Source organism: Macrobrachium rosenbergii, chromosome 56 (genome assembly GCF_040412425.1).
Source record: "Macrobrachium rosenbergii isolate ZJJX-2024 chromosome 56, ASM4041242v1, whole genome shotgun sequence".
NCBI classification, from domain to species: Eukaryota; Metazoa; Arthropoda; class Malacostraca; order Decapoda; family Palaemonidae; genus Macrobrachium; species Macrobrachium rosenbergii.
The window spans coordinates 78,106,363-78,118,862 of record NC_089796.1 but is presented as its reverse complement, the minus strand read 5'-3'; the positions used below and the strand labels follow the sequence as shown (position 1 = coordinate 78,118,862).

At 35.2% G+C, this 12,500-nt stretch overlaps 1 protein-coding gene across 3 annotated transcripts in view; it reads right to left on the bottom strand.

The window, feature by feature from the left end:
- REG (proteasome regulator gamma) overlaps window positions 1–12,500 on the bottom strand; it is a 339,216-nt gene that overhangs the window by 158,731 nt on the left and 167,985 nt on the right. Inside the window, exon 1 of one of the 3 annotated variants that reach the window (XM_067100317.1) lies at window positions 6,762–6,897. The exons of the other annotated variants lie outside the window; for them this stretch is intronic. The gene's annotated coding sequence lies outside the window, so the exon portion shown is untranslated. Of the gene's footprint in view, window positions 1–6,761; window positions 6,898–12,500 lie in introns of those variants that run through there. 3 annotated transcript variants of the gene reach the window in all.

The window sequence follows — 12,500 nt, the reverse complement described above, 5'->3', positions numbered from 1 at the left end:
GCGCATACTTCCGTGTTCTCGAAACCACCCCTCTTGTGATCTCTGCAGTTTTAAGCGAGTTCTGTCTTCGACTAAAGGGACAAAACCGGACAGCTTTCTCTTCATCTGAGGAACCGAGGAAGTGTTCTTATTCGTGGTTCTCCTTCTCCAGTTATAATCTTGTGTGAAATGAAAGTTGTGTGTTTCTATACTTTGACACTTATTATATTTGGCATTTATTTTATTTTTCTTATATGAATTGTAAAGACTTTTTCTTTACTTTTGTTCTACAGCTGATGCATAAATGAACGTATATATAAATATATATATGTATGTATATATATATATATATATATGATTTATATATATATGATTTATATACATATACTGTATATGTATACGTAGACGGGTACAAGGATGTAGTAACTGTGACGTAAAAAGAATTGAGAGGGTGATTAAAGAGTATACACGGGGTAGTGATGAAGAGTTAGCGCAGGTAAAAGGACGGCTGAGGGTGTTTTGAGATGGTTTGGTAATGGGGAGAGAACATAGGACGTCAAGCTGGTGAAAAGACTATATAATTCTGAAGGGAGAGGGGGCAGAGAGAAAGACCTAGGAGCTTCCTAAATCCTCTCTCATAACTTTTCAGAATTACTGTCTTTTCAACCACCTTCAGTCTTCTATTCTTTCCACATGAACAAGCCATCTCGAAACACCCTTACCCTTCCTTTCATCGCTACTCCGTACACCCACAATCCTCAACCTTTCAATTCCTTTTAAGTCAAACTTACTAAAACCTTTTTCCTTGATTCGCATTCGTATCCACTTTTCACTTACACAATTATTTCATTTAATTTCATTTATATCATATTTAACTAATCTGCATATGTATCTACCAACGCCGTGAGCAAGGTATTTTTTCATAATCTATCGCAAGTAAACGCTGAAATATTCAGGTCTTCAGATGAAGACAATACCATGAAACGATGGTATGTACACGAAGAGAAAATGGGAGAGTGATTAAACAACTATATATATTATAGATAATGGGAGTTTCACTCTGGGTTTGGTGAACGCTCAAGGATTTCGTTGAGGGGTTGCTAATGGGCTCATCACTGGTGCGGATTGACAGAAAGCAAGAGAAAAATTATTTAAGTATTTATATCAGATACCAGCGGGGTTTCACCCCAGGTTTCGAAAACCCCCTGGGGTAAGCATGTGAGCCTCTAAGGGATTATAAACCCGTTTACATTGTGTGTGTTACACATAAGAGGGTTTTAGCCCAGGGTTCGAGAGCAGCCCGTGTTTAGCAGAAAGGTTTACAATGGTTGTTTCATAAAAATGAATGTCTTTAGCTTTACACCTGCGCATGGTGATTGTAAAGTCAATATTGTAAAGTCAATGTTAACTATATAAAATCACTGTAATCTTGAGAAATCGATCATATCCACAGTTCCTGCATCAAACTGCCTAGTTTGAATTCAAACTCCTTTTATATTCAGTGTTATGCCCAAAATGTTTTAGGGGAGATGGTTAGGATACCTCGTCTGGTACTAAACGAAGATAAAAAGTTGGGAATTCTCGGGTCTCAGCACATCAGCAAAAAATTCGAAAAATTTCATCGAAGTCTTAATTTATCTTTATTTGTTATTACTTGGCTTTATTTCCATCTTTCATTACATGATTCCTTGGAAAGTTAAAGACACTTCGGGCTTGGTTTGATTTCAATAATAATAATAATTATGATAATAATAAGTAACTTAGTACGTTTCCTTAATCTCAAAAGTCGTATACTGGGCAGAAAAGCAATAACCAAACAATGGCGAAACTAATATGCTTCTAAGCAAATACACCATCGTCTTCTGGAAGCAAACGGCGCGAGATTGATTCAAGAAAAGCTCACAATGAGCCCGTGAATACCTTCTCAATTCCTCATACAGCAATGGGCATAAATCTTCATCTACCTCATACCGCTTATAACACTATTTTTTTTATAATGGCGCGATCACTACCACGAACAGTTCGAAAACCGAAAATATTTATATTAATATGGTAGCTTCTCTCGGAAGTCTTGATCGCAAGCGGAGAGGAAACTCGTGAAAAATGAAGCTAGATTAGAAGTTTCAGAAATATTAATGGCATATTACAAATTAGAAGTGTCAGAAATATTACATATTATAGATTAGAAGTGTCAGAAATATTAACGGCGTATTACAGATGAGAAGTGTCAGAAATATTAATGACATATTACAGATCTGAAGTGTCAGAAATATTACATATTACAGATTAGAAGTGTCAGAAATATTACATATTATAGATTAGAAGTGTCAGAAGGATTAACGGCGCATTACAGATTAGAAGTGTCAGAAATATCACATATTACAGATCAGAAGTATCAGAAATATTAACGGCGTATTACAGTTCAGAAGTTTCAAAAGTATTAACGGTACATTACAGAATAGAAGTGCCAGAAATATTGCACATTACAGATCAGAAGTTTCAGAAATGTTAACGGCATTTTATGTTCGACTTAAAGAATCATGCTTATCCCATAACAATGACCTGAGTACAGGCAGAGAGAAATCATCAAAATGAGAGAAAAAGGGGTTATCACATGAAAAATAAAATACTTAATAATAATACTTCTTCGAAAACAATGATGCAAGAGGCAGTTAATACTATATAAACATACTGATTTCAACTGATGCCGCATAACAGACTTAACAACAAATCTAATGAAAAAATAGATCACTGAAATATGAAGTGACTTCGTATCTTCCAATACGATCGAGGAATTTGCATAACTGAGAGAGAGAGAGAGAGAGAGAGAGAGAGAGAGAGAGAGAGAGAGAGAGAGAGAGAGAGAGAGAGATAAATAAATTTGAAATATATCGCTCAAATCGGTGACGTTTTTCATACCATAGTCTTGAAAAACATTACAAAATTAAGAGAGAGAGAGAGAGAGAGAGAGAGAGAGAGAGAGAGAGAGAGAGAGAGAGAGAGAGAGAGAGAGAGCAAACGCGCGAGGGTAAAAAGGCGACAAGCAATGGAAACAAGCACTCGAGAGCACTTCAGGATAATTGGAACCACCAACTGAATGGCCGTGATAATGAATGAAAATAGAATCGTTTGATTACTCTCCAGTTCGGAAAAAGGAGGCGCCTGAAGAGTCGGGACAAACACAAACTTCATTAATACAACAGTGGCGGGAAAGACACGTCTGAGGACAGCCGTATAAAAATAGTGACAGTCAAAGAAAAGCCATATGAGAATAGTGACAAAGAAAACCCGTAATAAAAATAGTGACAGTCAAAGAAAAGCCATATAAGAATAGTGAGTCCCAAAAAAACCCGTAATAAAAATAGTGACAGTCAAAGGGTTTCCATGCAAAAATAGTGACAGTCAAAGAAAACCCGTTATAAAAATAGTGACAGTCAAAGAAAAACCATATAAGAATAGTGACAGTCAAAGAAAATCCGTACAAAAATAGTGACAGTCAACGGAAAACCATAAAAGAATAGTGACAGTCAAAGACAAACCATATATCAACAGTGACAGTCAAAGGAGAGCCGTATAAAAATAGTGACAGTCAAAGAAAACCCGTACAAAAATAGTGACAGTAAAAAAAAACGTACAAAAATAGTGACAGTCAAAGAAAACCATACAAGAATAGTGACAGTCACGGGACAACCATACAAAAATAGTGACAGTCAAAGAAAATACGTAAAAAAATAGTGACGGTAAAAGGAAAACCATACAAAAATAGTGACAGTCAAAGGAAAACCCGTAATAAAAATAGTGACAGTCAAAGAAAAACCATATAAGAATAGTGACAGTCACAGGACAACCATACAAAAATAGTGACAGACAAAGGAAATCCATACAAAAATAGCGACAGTAAAAAAAAATATAAGAATAGTGACAGTCAAAGAAAAACCGTAATAAAAATAGTGAGTCAAAGAAAAACCGTAATAAAAATAGTGACAAAGGAAAATCATACAAAAATAGTGACAGTCAAAGAAAACCATATAAAAATAGTGACGGTCAAAGACAAACCACATAAAAATACTGACAGTCAAAGACAAACCATATAAAAATACTGACAGTCAAAGACAAACCATATAAAAATACTGACAGTCAAAGACAAACCACATAAAAATACTGACAGTCAAAGACAAACCATATAAAAATACTGACAGTCAAAGAGAAACCATAGAACAAATAGTGACAAGGCAGCCATCTAAGGTCACGAGGGACCTTAAAATCGTGCAGTTTGAATTCGCTGCTATTTTGACTGAGCCTCAAAAATTTGTTTTATTTTCTTTGTTATTATTTTCGTGGCGGGAGAGGAGGTGGGTCGGGAATGACTGATACATGGGGCATCACCTAACGTAATATAATATTAGGACTTGATTTATGGTAATATCATATTATAACTTGATTTATGGTAATATAATATAATTTGACTTATGGTAATATAATATTATAACTTGATTTATGGTAATATAATATTATAACTTGACTTATTGTAATATAATAACTTGATTTTTGGTTATATAATATAACTTGACTTATCGTAATATAATATTACAACTTGATTTATGGTGATACAATATTATAACTTAACGTGATATAATATTATATCTTGATGATTTATAGAAAAAAATAACAAGAAAATTTTTGAGTTTTACAAAATAAAAAGTTTAGGAATTTGGAAACAAGCAGCTTATGAGTTCGTCACATACGACATACTAAAATTATATCCATTGGGACATCGTTAAGTTTACTGTAATTAAGGAAAATGTTACATCACATGAAATATTAATTTTGCAAAGGAATACTCTGAAAGCGTGTGAACAAACAATGGAATACCATTTCCCCCAGTGTGTTGGGAGTTGGGCAATGGTGAGGGGAGGAGTCTTAAAGGGAAAAACAAGACAATGGTTATTTAAGCATTAACAATTAACTCTTCCATTCAGCACTTTCAGTATGAATGTGGTGGTGACCATTGTCTTCTCTTGATGCCACCCAAGTTAAAAGAATACTATAATGCCGAATTAAATGAATGAATATATAAAAACTAACAGTGCACATACATACACATATATATATGTATGAATATCGTGTATATATGTATATATATAGTGTGTGTGTCTGAAGTTTTTATCACATCACCGAGAAATAATGATTTTTTCATAAGAATCCACACCAAAGCATTAAAAAATGAAGAAGACAAAGTGAATCAAAGCCACATCAAACTTTTCATAGAGAAATAGCAGAGGTCTCCCACCGTTATCAAATATTTGCAACTTCTAAAAGCTAAGAGCTTCACATACGTACGCCGCACACATACGTCCATTTATCTACACACACACATGTATACACACATACATACATACATACACACACACACACATATATATATATATATATACATATATATATATATATATATATATTTACATACATATATATGACGTATGTGTGGTGTACATACGTAGAACTCACAGCTTTTAGACGTTACTGTATATATATATATATATATATATATATATTATATATATATATATATATATATGAAAAACTTCTTCATCTATAAAACACTGAGGAGGGTGAACGTAAAAAAAAAAAAAACACACCAATATGACGATGTACTGCTACCAGGAAAACTTCTTCGGAGCAAATGACACAAAAAAAAAAAACACGCATACACACAAAGTACTGTATAATTATGATACACTTTAAAGCTATTTGCGAGATCTACTCATACGATCCATCTGCTCGCGTCTTTTCCAGAAAGGTGGGACGAAATAACTGTCAAAGTTCACATCGATTTTTGTACAACTCCTTCCTGCTTCTAAAACAATCAGCTACTTCAATGCACGAATCGACAGCTAGTCGACCTGCTTCCAGGTCGACTGGAACTCTATAATAAAATATCTTCTGGATTTCTATAATATTTATGGACTCGACAATATATCATCATCGTTGACAGTGGCATTAATAGTTTTCTGTTACGTTACCTGATATTTTCACAAAGCTACTTTTCAACGAACTGAAACTTCATGACGGAAATCATATTCCCCAAATAAATCTAAAGACGGATATAATATTCTCCGAATAAAAACGATGAGGATTAGACATTTAAGTTAATCAGAGCGTTCAGATTCATGAAGTTTCAGACCTTCGACATCTCAGAATACAGCTTATTTAGATAATCATATACTTTAGCCTGGACTTGAAATTTCATTTGTGTTATCTTTGTGTGTCTATAATCGCGATAATACAATATAATGGCAACAGTGATATATAACTACTAATTCTCTTAGGCAACGTCAACAGTGATATAACCACTAAGCTGTTACGGTGATATTTTCAACAACCAGACGGTAGTAGCTGTTAAAGCAGCTACGAAGGCAAAGAAAGGCCACTGTTCAATCACAAACATGTTTCGAAAAGGTAAATGGTTATAAAATGATCATACATCAAATTGCAGGTAGGAAAACATGTACCAGAAGAAGGTAAACGAAAGTCCGCTCTAAGCTAACAAACTGACAAGTGAGAAGAAAACAGGTAGAATAATGAAGTTTCTACATAAAAAAAATGGAGTAAAGAGAGGAAGAAAAGAGGAACTCGGCCTGTATCTAAAAAAAAAAAAAAGAGAGAAAAATCATGAACAAACCGCGAACATATATCATATCTAAAAGTCAGGCCGCTTAGAACGTCGGTCAAAGTTCACGAAAGCACAGTTTTGGGGGGAGAAGTCCAAAAGGCAATCTTACCTCAAATGTGGTGGTGTTAGAGTGTGGGGGCTTCAGAAGAGCACTGAGGATGACCTTTCCTGGGAGCAGGTGGTTGGCAGGCAGGCAGGCGTTCGGTGACCTCAGAGCCAGCGAGTTGAATGCCAAGAGAGCGGAAGGAAGAGAGGGGACTTCTGGTCTGTGAGGCGTCCGCCTTGCAATTGGGACGCTGTGCTCTTGTAACGGTAACTCGTCGGTGTTCGTGTGTGTGTTTGTGTGTGTGTGTCTCTCTCTCAACCTCTCTCCGGCGATTCGGAAGACCTTGCTGCTGTCGGTGGTGGCGGGGGGCGAACTCGTAGTCGCGGGTGGATTTGTTGCAGCTTTACGAGTTGCTTTACGTCTTCTACGTCTAAGTTGCGACGATGGGTCTTATACAGCCTCGGTTTCGGCGCCTGGACCTCGATGCCAACGGAACTTCCCTCAGAGTTTCGTCCGGTTGCCAGCAGTCATCGGTTGTTTAAAATGGTCACGAGTGATGCTTCTGAAGATCGGAGCTTAGCTTAACAAGCAGAGTAAAAGAAGAGAATTGCAAAACAGTAAAATATACACAAATACGAACAGTAATTAAATCCCAATTAATGAAAAATTCCTCCGATTCTCGAAAACTGAACAAAGCCTTTCAAATCTTTAGGACCTTTCATGTGACCTGCATACGTCATCGGAGGGGAAGTGATGATAGCCAATGGCAGGATGCGGCATCTATGACGTCGAATCAGCTGCATGGGAAGTGACCAATCACGAGGCATTTCTCGGATCCCGTCATAGAAGTCGTCTGAGATGACCAATCGGAAGGCAGAATCAACAGTGACGAAAAGTGTATAATAATAAGTCTTGCGTGGGTGGTTGAAAGAGCAATGTGGGTTGACTTTTTTATTCTCTTAATCTTTTTGGGGGGAGGGGCGGGCCAAGAGAGAGAGAGAGAGAGAGAGAGAGAGAGGGGTTGTCCCATTCAAACACTGGGTTCATTCATTTGAATTCGTTGCAAAAAATACGTGATCAATGGACTGAAAAAATGAAAACGCAAGCGATTGGTTAGGTATGATAACCTGAGATAGAAGTGAATTAAATACACGCACATACATACATAGATACGTAGACATACATACACACATACACAAAATATATATAGCATTATATATATAATAAATATATAAATATATATATATATATATATATATATATATATATTATATATATATATATTATATATATATATATATATATATATATATATATTATAAATATATATTTATATAAATAAATAAATAAATATATATACATATATATACATATATATATATATACATATACATACATGCACGAAATAACTTGATATAAACGTAACGGTTAACAACTGCACATCCTAAATAATACAGTCACTTTGTATGGTGGTGTACATATTCAACCACACTTGAATTCCATGACAAAAAATTCAAAATTCAATCATTTCAGCGAGTCTTCACTGATCCAGCATAAAAACCAAAACCCAACCAAGAATGAACATACCAATGGACGAACTACAGTCAATAAAACCAGAAATTTAATTGCCTTTCAATAGAACAGCTTTTAAAATTTGCATCGATTTATTACAATTTAGAAAATTGTGGAATTTTGAAGATACAAAAAAATTTACAGAAGTGCATTTTGGTATATGCCAAACCAAACATGGATGCATAAGAATTTTACTAAAATTTTTTAACAATATTTAATTACAAATATACACGGAAAATACTAAGATCATACTTCAAAAAAAGACCAAGTAGGAACAGGCTTATTATTATTATTATTATTATTATTATTATTATTATTATTATTATTATTAAAACTCTGCAAAGAGTTACACGGGAAAAGCCTAATATCAACACACACTTTCTCAAGTTTTAATAAAAATAATAAGTCCGTTCCTACTCCGTCTTTTTTCGGAGTATAGCCTTAATATTTTCGAATGTGTATTTGTAATCACGTGTTGTTGAAAAAACGCCATTAAAATTACTATTCAGCCATGTTTGGTTTTGGCATATATAAAAATACAGTTTTGTAAATTCTTTTACGTGTCTTCAAAATCCCACCGTTTTCTAAATGAAACCACAAGTTATAATATTTACAAAAATACAGTTATGTAAATTCTTTTACGTATCTTCAAAATTCCACCGTTTTCTAAATGAAACCACAAGTTATAATATTTACGAAAATACAGTTATGTAAATTCTGTTACGTGTCTTCAAAGCTCCACCTTTTTAAAATGAAACCACAAGTTATAATATTTACAAAAATACAGTTTTGTCAATTCTTTTGCGTATCTTTAAAGTTCCACCGTTTTCTAAATGAAACCACAAGTTACAATATTTACAAAAATACAGTTTTGTAAACTCTTTTACGTATCTTCAAAATTACAATATTCCATTTCGTAATGCAGATAAATCGATGTAAATTTCAAATGCTGTTCCATTTTCCCCAAGAAGTGTTTATGACCAAATGCTTAAGGCAGGAAGCCAGGCCTTCGACTTTCAATTATCCGAAGTATTTTTTGGCCTTGCGCGATTCTATGGCGAATGTAATGGCACCGTGATCTGTAGCAATTACATAGTAATTGCAACATAAAATTCGTGACAGGCTGCCCCTGAAGAATAACACTGCGTCGTTGTGAAGTAAGTTTCAGCCAAATATCATTGATGCGAGTTCGCAAATTCTGCTAATGATGGCAAATAATGAACAGCTTTGCTTCTTACTTCTCCTAATATATGCAATCAAGTTTAAGTTCAACATGAGAGGCACTGTATTATTATTATTATTATTATTATTATGGTTATTATTATTATTATTATATTTTTGTTTTTGTTTTGGTCTACCAGAGTCATCCTATTCTGACAGGGTGGTTTTTTTAGTGTGGGTTCAGGTTGCATCTTGCCTCCTTAGGAGTCCATCACTTTTTCTCATGTGCGCTGTTTCTGTGCTTTTACTCTTCTGCATGAGTCCTGGAGCTACTTCGGCATCTAGATTTTTCCAGATTCCTTTTCAGGATCTTGGGATCATGCCTAGTGTTCCCATTATTATTATTATTATTATTATTATTATTATTATTATTATTATTATTATTATTATTATTATTATTATTATTATTTCTACGACATCCATTTTGTTTAGATTCTTCTCTACTCGTCTTACAATCTTCTTTTCATCAGCGTGTAGCTGGTGTATCAAGTTTCCTAAGGACATACAGTGTTTTCCTGATGACAAGAAGATTGTAAGGCGAATAGAGAAGACTCTACACAAACTGAATGCCGTAGAAACAGCTATTTCCAATGCTGCTGCCCTCAGAGAAGGCCTCCTCCCTTCTTCTTCCTTCTTCTTCTTCTTCTTCTTCTTCTTCTTCTTCTTCTTCTTCTTCTATCGTCATCATCATCATCATCATTATTATTTTTTATTATTTTTTTTTTTTCTATCACAGTCATCCTATTCGACTAGGTGGTTTTTATAGTGTGGGGTTCCGGGTTGCATCCTGCCTCCTATTATTATTATTATTATTATTATTATGAAAATGCACATTAATTTATATAGAATACGGCTGACCAGACAGCACACACGTGTAAACGGAAACTACATTGCAAAGAGACGGGAACAAGACTACAACAGAAGCCAACAAAGAATAAAATAACCAGCAAACTTAAGATAATCAACAAGCAGAGAAATATGCGAAGAGGCTGAGGAAAGCCTCATCCTCCACATTCAGCTGAAATGGCAGGCTGCCGCCACACTGCGGCCGAAATCGTAAAACAATCTTCCCGATTGTGCCATAGGTGAAGGCACCTTATACCAAGGTCTAGAGAATACAAGGTCTTCTCACGCGCAGGATTAACGCGGGTAAGGAGATGGGAGTTAAGAAACGTGACGTCACTCGGTCTACTTGCTTTCTCCTCTGCCCAAGCTCTCTACAAATAGGAAAACTTTTCTCCTGTTTCCTCGTTGACCCTTTTTAATATTAAAAGTTATGATTCATTCTTTTACGGAAACAAAGCCCATGTTCACCATATTCATTTCTGTACGTGTATTCTTCCAAATAATTACAACTGGAACTTAAAAACGAAAATACATTTTTCACTCTAATATACAACTCACACTCAAATACACATATACGAGTACATGTATACATAAGGTTAACAATTATACAATTATGTGACCAACTTTTTTCGTTATGTTTACAATGATAACAAATAAATATCTTTTCCATCGATTTTAAATGCTCCAAAAATTTCGGGTCGAGGTTTCATTAGCTTTCTCATTTGTTCTACTTATAGTGCCGATCCTTGTGCCATCCCCTTCGGTTCTTTAGTTCCTAGAAAGTCATACTGGGGAAACTTACGGGCTACAAAACCGCCCCACATATTGCATGCCTCCTTTTTTCAATTTTGTCTACATTGTCATCCTGCAATTCCTCCATTGGCAAACGAAACGAAACAATACTGCCGATAAGCTTAACGCTTTCTGAAGAGATGTTTCTTCAGCCTCGTAAGAAGTGCTTTCTTTAGTTATCAAGTTAGAAAATGAGACCTCAGTCATATTATCGCTAATACAATTTTCAACATTGTATTTTTGCGCCTCAGAGTTCTCTCTTTCCAGAGATGGGCTCAAACTCGGTTTTAATTAACAGGTGATGGGTGCTGATGACATGCACCCATTTACCGTATACAGCCAAAAAGTGTTCCAGTCCATTTCGATTCAACCTATGAGTCAAGATGTATGATATTGCAAAATTTCACCTAACATCCTGGCAAGTTCCTTAGAAATTTGCAAGGGTATCACAAGGCCTTTTGGAAAGGGTAAAGTCCTTTTCCTCCCATACTTTTCATTGTTCTGGATAGGTGTATCATCTCTTGCAATGTTTTGTTTGGTTTCTAAGATTAGCCCGTAAGCATTCCATGAAGACTTTCATCGAAAGGCACTCCAGAACTGAATAAATCAAACCACTTATCAACAAGGCAAATGAACTGGATTTGCACTCTCCAGTGCCTATCCACAATCAGACCTTTTCCTAAGTGTTTGAGATTTTTTGTGAGTGGCAGAGTAACTGTAACGCTAATTTCACTGTCGTACCCTCCACACCTGTAACACTTGAATGCTTTTCAAATAGTTTTCGAGTTGTCATTAGATCACCTTTTACTTTTCTTAATTAGTTCCTGACTCAATGTAAGCAGTCCTACAGTCCGATAACCTAGATCCATGGTCTAAGAAAGTGAAGTGTTTCTGATGAGTTTCATCAAGTGAGGAGCATCGGCAAATACATGTATTTCCCTGCAATAATCCGCAAGATTAACAATGTTGGATTAGCCTAGTTACGCCATTGCCTACTGAATTCCATAACCTTATATTTGTTGCCCCAAGTCATGAACCATACCAACTATAGGAAATCCAACTCGCTATCTTAATGATGAATTCAAATAGGAGAATTTTTAGTTATATCAGTGTCGAAATTACAATGAATAAGCGGTTTCCAAGGTCTGACCTTTACACATTGCACTTTTGAGCTAGGTTCATATAAAGCATCTGTGCCTTTATCATAACTCCATCTTTTTGCGACACTACACTTTTCGTCCATAGGAAATCTATGAAGAATTAGGTCCCTATTTTTTTCCTATTTTCAAAGTTCCCGTTTACTGCACAAGACTTGGCTCATATCACTTAAACTGTCTAAATTGCAGCAAGAAAGAAAAAAATATAAGGCTG